The sequence below is a fragment of the Trachymyrmex cornetzi genome, unplaced genomic scaffold, assembly GCF_001594075.2.
Source record: "Trachymyrmex cornetzi isolate Tcor2-1 unplaced genomic scaffold, Tcor1.1 scaffold270, whole genome shotgun sequence".
NCBI lineage: Eukaryota > Metazoa > Arthropoda > Insecta > Hymenoptera > Formicidae > Trachymyrmex > Trachymyrmex cornetzi.
In genome coordinates, this window is record NW_017297377.1 from 340,591 (window position 1) to 349,479 (window position 8,889).

The following is an 8,889-nucleotide window of genomic DNA, read 5'->3' on the forward strand; positions in this document are numbered from 1 at the left end:
TTTTTATTGCATATTCTTGTAGCTGAAGTCAAGATGTTTTCAAAATATTATAATAAAGTATTTTTTTTATTAAGAGAGAGCACTTTACAAGTTACAAAACTTGACAGTTACTGTACTGCCGACATTAGCATTGCCCAAGGTGTACCACGTGTGCACGCACCCACACAAGACATTAAATCCGACTGAGTAACCTCCACGTGATACAACTTGGGTAATGCTAATGTCGGCAGTACAATAACTGTCAAGTTTTGTAAAAGTTTGGTAAAACTTGCAAAGTGTTTAATGAAAAAGTACTTTATTATAATGTTTTGAAAATGTCTTGACTTCAGCTACAAGAATATGCAATAAAAAATGAGATTCCTATCAAAAAAATTCATGTCGATCTTGACTTGATCTTGGTATATAATGTCCCCTATATAAAATCTATTATTTTTTTCACCTTCTTTCCCCCAAGAAAACCTACAACTTTTATATAAAACTTTCTTGTATTTCTTTTAGTTTTTGAGATATCCGCCTGGGGCGATTAAAATACCCTGCTCTGTACAATATTATATGACGAATATTAAATATAGATAATATTGAGTCATTTTATAGCCAATTTCTTCTTATCTCGCTGAATCTACGAAAACAGTTATATGTTTATTTTGTAAATTTTATATCAGATATTATAAATTTTTTATCAGGAAACTTCTCGAATTTCAACTTGCTGAAAATTTTGTAATTAAAATTTTTTAGCTGTATCAGGAGTGCGAGTGAACGTGAGAATGATTCGTTCAGAGCCTCTATTTGGCACGTATTGTTCCTGTTCCTTGTTATTATTCCTTATTGTATCTACAATGTGAACAAAGTTTGAATGTTCTTGGCAAACGCGTCAGCCGTCGAAACAGGAGCACTTAGAACATGTGTGTCAACACACGCGGCGAAGACACAGAGGCTCGCCAAGCCCGATAGCTATTTTGACTATTTGCTCGCCGCATTCCTACGGGGGTGATCCCGATCCTCGTCTGGCTTAAGGGCTAAGGCGTTGTACCGATGGAGCAAGCCACAGCGGGAGCTAAGGCACTCGTGTACATGTAACGTATTCTCATGCTGTTACCTCGCGGAATGTGCGCCTCGAAAATCCATAGAATTCGACGGAATTCCCGGAGCACCATGTGCCACTTCTCAGCGCGACAATTTACCGAATATTATACTACCGAGCCTACGTAACAATGCTTCTCGCTAAAATATGAAAAAATATTTTTAAATATGTATTAGATTGAAAATTCATTAATGATTGATACATTGAAAACTAATTATTATTAAAAAAGTATTATGTTATACATCATGTATTTGACTTCAATCAGAATTATGTTTTTAATTTAGATGTTATACTTTCTATTAGGTACTCTAAGAGTGACAATTCAACAAATTAAGCTTCTCAGATAAAGGAAAAATTATTTTTGAACTGAATAGAAAATTATTGAATCAAATAGGCAAAAAGAATATTTTTTTAATATGATCAAATATAATTTTGGTCATTTCCGTTTTACAAAAATCAGTTTTTAAAAGAACCATCTTTTTTAAGTTCTAACAATTATAACAGCTTTCTTTTTTAACTATTCTTTTTACCATTGTTATGACCATTTTGATTTTTTTTATGAAATTATATTTGAGTATTTATTTAACATAATGTGACATTATTATTTAAATTTATATTTTTTTGTATTACATTGATATTCGATATTTGTTAGTGTCAAAATAATCCATAAAAATAATCCAATTTATAAGTAACATAAAATTGAACAAGTAATATAAAAATTATATATTTTAAATTCTGAAATAAATGAATAAAATACACGCTAATTTAACATATAAATGATATTTTACTTTAAAAAAAAATATACTTGCATCGTTTGTTTACAATTTTTTTTGTGTCAACGTCACATTTTTGTGTTAATTTTTTACTTAATATTTGTGTTACTTTCTAACATTTTCAATTTTCATCTTGTGTTAAATTAACACAAAACCTTTAATATATAGGACACGGAATATAATGTATATATAAGACGTGAAATATATCTATTAAATTTAATATAAATTTTTCAACTTCGTAGTTTTGTTACTTTTGAAATAAAAGAGCAATGTGTACTCTCTTTTCGAGAGAATTAACTTAAAATTGTAGAAATGGTTATTAGCCGTAGATGAGAAAAGTCCAACCTCATTTTTGGGATCTTCCCTTAGGAATAAAGCATCGTGGTGATGGAAAATACCAGCACGTAAGTCACAGCTTCCAGGTGCATAACGAGAACCTTTCCGGAGGCAGCTTTCCTGTATGATTATTCCTTCATCTCGAGGATTCTCGAGAAAATTCTCAAGTTTGTTGGCGAAGATTGAGTCATTCGCGTAATTACGCCGGCGCTGCGGAAATGCACACTCGCAAGTTGTGTAAACAGGGCAATCATGCCGCTGGCAACGAATTACCGTGAAGACATCTCTCGCGCCCATTTCCTTATTCGTCTCCTGTTCCATCGTCCTTCTGTCACGAGCTTCTCGATTCACTACGCAAAAAAAGAAAAACAAGACAGGAAGCGGAGGTTGCGTCGTCGACGGAAAAATATTTTCATGGATATAAATTTGTTTTTGCCATTTTTTTTTAGATTGAAAGCCGAAAGGCTAATGCTAAGGAGGCTTTTGAAGTACGAATTGGATGCCAACCAACTTCAATCCTCTCAAACTCTAACCCTCCCCAACCTCTTTCCGTCAGAAATCATGCTTCTTATGAAAAGGAACGACCAACTTGAAGTTTTCTCCCTTCGGCAGACATCATTTATTAATCTCCCTCCGTTGTGAATTCACATTCGTCAATCAATGGAATATTTTCTACAAACTTCTTAACAAAATTATTTTTATCTAAACAAGAGGTTTTTAATTAAATTTGTTGGAACTCTTAACGAATATGCATCAAATGTCACGATAGCTTTAGAGTAATTACGACGAGATCATTTTGTAAGAGAAGTTTTACGTTTAGTACGTTATTTTCTTGAAGTATAATACTTATGGACAAAAGCAGATTTTGCGCCGTAATTGCGAACGTTAAATCGGGCGTACTTGCGGAAAAATTACTGGAGACACAAAGAGTAAAAACGCTCGCTATTTTCTATTCTAAGTGCGCCCCTTCTCTTTCGAATTCAATTTTAACTTCTGTCACGTATACAATGACCTTTCCCCAATTCGAGAGAAATAATACCTCGGGCAAACTCGCAGATATTTCCCCGCGCATCAACTTTGCCAGGCTGTCGAAGAAAGTTCGGTCTCAAGAGCATCTCGCTCGCGGTATCTGGCGACTTCTATAAATAATTCTTATTTGGATTTATGAACGTTATATACGTTCGAACTTCTGAAAATCGGCCTCCTTCGAAAGACACACATTCGCGAAACTTTTGTTGCAAAATTTCGCGGGGTACGGATTCGAACAATACGTTTTCACATGAAGGGGTGCGCAAATATTTGCCTCAGCTCATAAAGCCGACGATCCTCTCCCAAATTCAGTCTGCATAAGCGCTCATGGAATAGGATTATTATCACATTTTGGGAATTTATGTTGCTCACACGGAGGATATACCTAATCCCAGACTTTGCTTTGATTAATTTATCAAACACACCTCTATCTCCACAAAAAATTATGCAAAATTCTGCACGCCTCTCGCGTAATATATATAACATAATACATTGTATCATGTGTTTTTTTTGACAACTTAATTTAACGAGCTTTAGTAGCCCATGTGGGAAATCATGTCGCGTATATATGAATTTAACACGTAGATTTGTGTAGCTGTTTAAAAAAAGGCACACACATACACGATTCTTCTTCAAAAATCGAGATTAAATTACCAAGTATAACATTAAATGCTCTATATCGACAGCGAGCTGCATCAGAAATCCAATGACTCTTTAATCCACAAAACTCTGATGTTTTTTTGCATGAAAACCGAGGGGGTAATCACTAGCTGAAATGTTGTCCCACTGATTACATAATTTCATTTGATTTCATCTGATTGCAAATGATTTCATCTGATTTTAAACGATTTCATCTGAGTGCAAATGATTTCATTTGATTGCACAATGATTTTATCTAATTATAAATGATATCATTTGATTACATAATGATTTCTCATGATTGCATATGTAATTATAACATTTTTAGTGATTACAAATGAAAATTTTATTTGATTAGAAACACTGTGACGCGGGGATAACTATTTAATATAAACGTGGGACAATAATATGTCTCCAAAATCATGAAATCTTTAAGAAATCGCTATGTAATCATTTTGCAATCAGATGTGTCCATAATCAGATAAAACCATGTGGAATCATTAAAAATTATAATGAAATCATGTGTAATTAGCAGACATTATTTGAGATTTCATTAGAATGCCTGGAAATTATGTGTAATCATCAGAAATCTGATCAGCATAAATTATTTTGAATTTCTATGTAATCATGGTAATCATATGTAATCACCATGAAATTTGTGATGAAAATGGTCACTATATAATAAAATTTCATGAAATCAGTATAAGTAAATAATTTTAAGAACCGCGACACAGACTTATGCGTAAAGCATAACGCATAGTGCATAAGAGAATCAACTAATAAAAATTTTTCTTTTTTGTGAAGTGGAAGGAAAAGAAGGGTTCAGATTGATTGGTTCTCTTATGCGTTATTAGTTGTGCTTTTTGCAAAATGCAGGTCTGTGTCGCTGCCCTAAAGTAGCAGAACATAAACTACATTATCAGCCATGTTTTCTTGTGCACATAGAGCGTCATTTGTACTTGTTTAACATTAGATTATCGACAAAGATAAATTATGCTTTATGCGTTTGATGATCAAATTTGGAACCTCTAGAATCTTATATATAAGATGAAGCGCGATCGAACATATACAATATATTGCGCTTATGTAAAAAAAACATGGTAGCATGTAATTTATGTTTCGCAATCTCAGATTTATATACACTGATTTTATCAGATTTTACGGTGATTCCACATGATTTTATCACAAATTTCGGTGATTACACCTGATTATCAGTGATTATGTGGAAATTAAAAATGATTTCTACGGATTATATATGATTTCATTATGATATCTGATGATTCTGCATAATTTCATCTAACTTCTTGATTATACCTGATTGCAAAATTATAACATGGAGATTTCATAGTGATTTCGGGGACACTGTCCCACGATTACATTAAGTAGTTACCTCCTCGATGGAAACGCGAACTTCGGAGAAGGGTGCTCAACTGTAAAATAATCGGTGTGTACGGTGTTGCATCACAACGATAAAATACCTCAAACTTCCCCCTTTCCATTCTTCCCCGCTCGAGGGCGTAAAAAGATCTGCCGGAATTAACTGTCGGATTCACGAGACGCTTCGTTCGGCAACTTTCTCAGAGGCTCTTAGCCAAGTCTGCGCACGCGTCATGGTATTATAGGAGAATCTACGTTAGCTCTAGCGTGCTGTAAATGCTCGTGGTTCCCTAAGATCACTCAAACTCGCCAGCGTGCAACGAAGTTACAGAGCCGAAGCCGTTTAAGCTTTTCGTACCTACTACTCCGCTCGCTTCTAACTTCTACGGGACAGTCCTTTCTCTCTGTGAAATTCCATCTAATTAATTTCCCCAGTCATCCTCGGCAATCTCGAGTGGACGACGAACGGGCGTGGCGCTCTCCTATCGGATATTTTCCAAGGATCGTCGGTTTAAAAGTAAGAATAAGGATGGCTATGTGTGTGCGGGCTAGAACGTCGTGAGAGTTGAAGAGGCCAAGGGAATCGTTGAACGAGGAAGTACGAACGCGAGAAGTATGTGCTTTCTCAGCGTATTCAATTCTAAACGTTGTAGACACATGTAATCGTATGTTCTATCCCAAACCGGTTTTAGTTCTACGATCTTCAAGATTTGCGATTATTCCTTATCAGCAATATATACGACAAAAACATTTTTTTAATTTAATTTTTTTAAGTGAACTTTATGACTTTCAACTTTTCCATTATGCGATTATTATGTATCTTCTATATTTTTACATTTTATCACATTTCAGTCTAAATTGATTCTTTATCACTGACTTTTCTTGTTATTAACCCGAGAGTAGTTACCTTATTTTTATTACGTAAACGATCACTTGAGATATTTTACATTCTATTTCAATCACTATTATTAGCGACATGTTGTATATTAATGATAGTTTACCGATTTATTGGCATTCGAGAACATAGATATTTACTCACTTTTTTTTAAAAAAAAGTAAATAGAAACCAAACAAGTGAACGAAATAAACACGTTAAGTAGCCTATTATGACGGTACTTATAAAACATAAAAATTTTAATTAATATAAGTAAGCTTTTTCACTGCAGGTTTTTTGATGAAATTTTATATTTAACGGTTTGCGAAGAATAGTTATTGAAGAAGAAAGAAAATATATCCAAAAAGAAAGAAAATATTTTTACATCCTTTTACAGCAATTCACATTTTCTCGCCATTGAAGTATAAAAATATCCCAGGTAATTATTTCTAGATTAAGTCGGTAGCGTGATAATAATCGATATGGTTTCATTCGGCGAAATGTCTGTGGAAAGAAATATCATCTCTTTGACGGAGAAGTTAGTTATGTTAATATATGAGAGAGTTGCGAAAGACCTGCATTAATATGCAGGTAGAACAGCATCGACGGGTGTCAAGATGACAAAGTACTCGTTATGTCTCGTACGAGAGTGGAAAGTTTTAGTGTTTTCTCACCTCTGCGTATTTTTTTCTTTCACGTTCTCCTTCTTTCATTTATATTATTCAATTTAATATCACATTTATCGATCGGATAAATTTTTTTAAATCTCGATAACGTCCACGAAATATTTCTTGGACGCGTGTGATAAATGCACGTTGATAAGTTTTACGGCGGATTTTTATCGGGATAATTAGAACGATACGTAAAGTCACGAGTGAAATCATGGGCTCTCCCGCAAAGATTCGGCGAATATTTTTTTTTTATTTACGTAATTTATAATTTTGTTGATTCTTGCGAAACCGATGTACCGAATATATTTTACTTGCGAAATACTCCACTCATAAAAGACCGTTACAATATCTTACAACTCCCAAGAGCTGTTAATAAAACAACCTTTATGACCAGTTATAAGTGAAATATGTAGCATTATTACAGCCATTACTTGTAGCATCCTGGCGCCTAGAATTACTTCGTCTGTTGGCTGTTGCACGTTATTGTAATGTTTGCGGTAATATCGAAATTCCGAATCTATCTAAAGGGCTATCGGGATTTACTGCGACAATTTCGTTCGAGAAAACGCGCTGTTAACCGGTAACTCGCTCCCGGAAACAATTTTAATCGAAAGCCAACAGTGTGTTTTCTATTTATCTATTTTTTTTTTCGCTTGATTCAACTGTTTTTGAAAAGAGCGGGAGAACGGGGATACGTTTTCCTTGCTGTTGAACGATAGCCAAGGCCGTACTTGAACAGAATTGCAAATCAAAACACGATTTGTTTCTTTTACATGTTGCCAATGGAACAATAGCGCAAACGTATAAACTATAGACAGCGATGTGCACTCATCCGTATGCATCCGCATGCTCGCAAAACGCACGTTATACATCGTTTAATGCATTTAATCCGGTCGTTATCGGCTTTCAGATGCATCTCCCAAGTGTATGGAAAATTAACGACAGTTCTCGTTTGGTTGACAAGGGGGAGGGGGAGGGGTCGACTGTGAGTGAATTTCGTCGGGGGCGTAGGAGTGACGATATGCCATGCCGCCCCGAGCGAAAACGGACGGGGATGACGCGCAAACGCAAACTCACGTCCGTCCGATATCGGCGGGAGATTATCGGGTCACCGGGATAAAAATCGACGGAAACTTCGAAAACTGATTTGGGACGGCCGTATACACATACGTACGTTGTATTGGCGCGGCGCAGCGCAACGCAGCGCAGCGCAGCGTACGAATGGCGACGGGGACGGGGACGTGGGCGGATGCCGGGGGACGACTTCCAGAGTTATGGAGCCGTAGATCAACCGCTTTCGGCCGCGTTTTGAAATGTGTAATCAGCGACCGTGATTTATCGCCTTGCCCCGATTACCTCGTCTGTTCTCTGTCCGCGTCGATATGCGTTGCGGAATCGCACCGCTTTCGATGCCGGAAGCAAGGTGATCTCTCTATTTCTGATCGAACCTTTGACGCCGTCCAAGTTTCAACGGAACGTATACTTTGCGGCGCAAGTTTTTTTTTTTTTTATATTATAAATTCACGTGATGCGTCTTTATCAGAAAGCTTAAGATTCCGGATCTAAACCAGGGGTGGCCAATCTTTTTGTCTGGCGTGTTATTATGAAAATTTAAAATCTTTGGTGTGCTGCTCTGCTAAAGAATTAAGCAGAACAAAATCATGCTTATATTTTCTTCTCTTGCATTTCTTCTCTTGAAAGTAAAAAGACTTCTTTAAATATGTTTAACAAAGTTTATTTCTTTTATCATGTTATGTTTTATATTCGTTTTAAAGTAAATAGTTTGGTAAAATGAACAAAGCGAACTCAGAAAGTGTAAGAAATAGATTTTAGTGAAGTACGTTTGCTATTTTACTGATGTGAGATTTTTTATTTTTTTATTTTTCTCTAACAGTGCATTTTCTAGACGTGCCATTGAGAATATCTTTTTTCCCTCTAAAACTTTTATAGAATAGATCTCTAAAAAGTGAAATCTCACTCTAAAAGACTGAAAATTGAGCTACTCTCTGTCAAGACCCAATTTTTACTCTTTAAAGTGAGATTCCACTCCAAAGAATTTGAAGAGTTCCGTGAGTTGGCCATCTCTGCCATATAAATGAACGAGAATCC

At 35.5% G+C, this 8,889-nt stretch overlaps 1 long non-coding RNA gene across 1 annotated transcript in view; it reads right to left on the bottom strand.

Annotated features, from left to right (window-relative positions):
* The window catches only part of LOC108761884 (uncharacterized), a 17,689-nt gene extending 10,696 nt beyond the window's left edge, over window positions 1–6,993 (bottom strand). The window contains exon 1 of the long non-coding RNA XR_001940146.1: window positions 6,982–6,993. This is a non-coding gene — a long non-coding RNA (uncharacterized LOC108761884). The remainder of the gene's footprint in view (window positions 1–6,981) is intronic.
* Window positions 6,994–8,889: the final 1,896 nt, after the last annotated feature.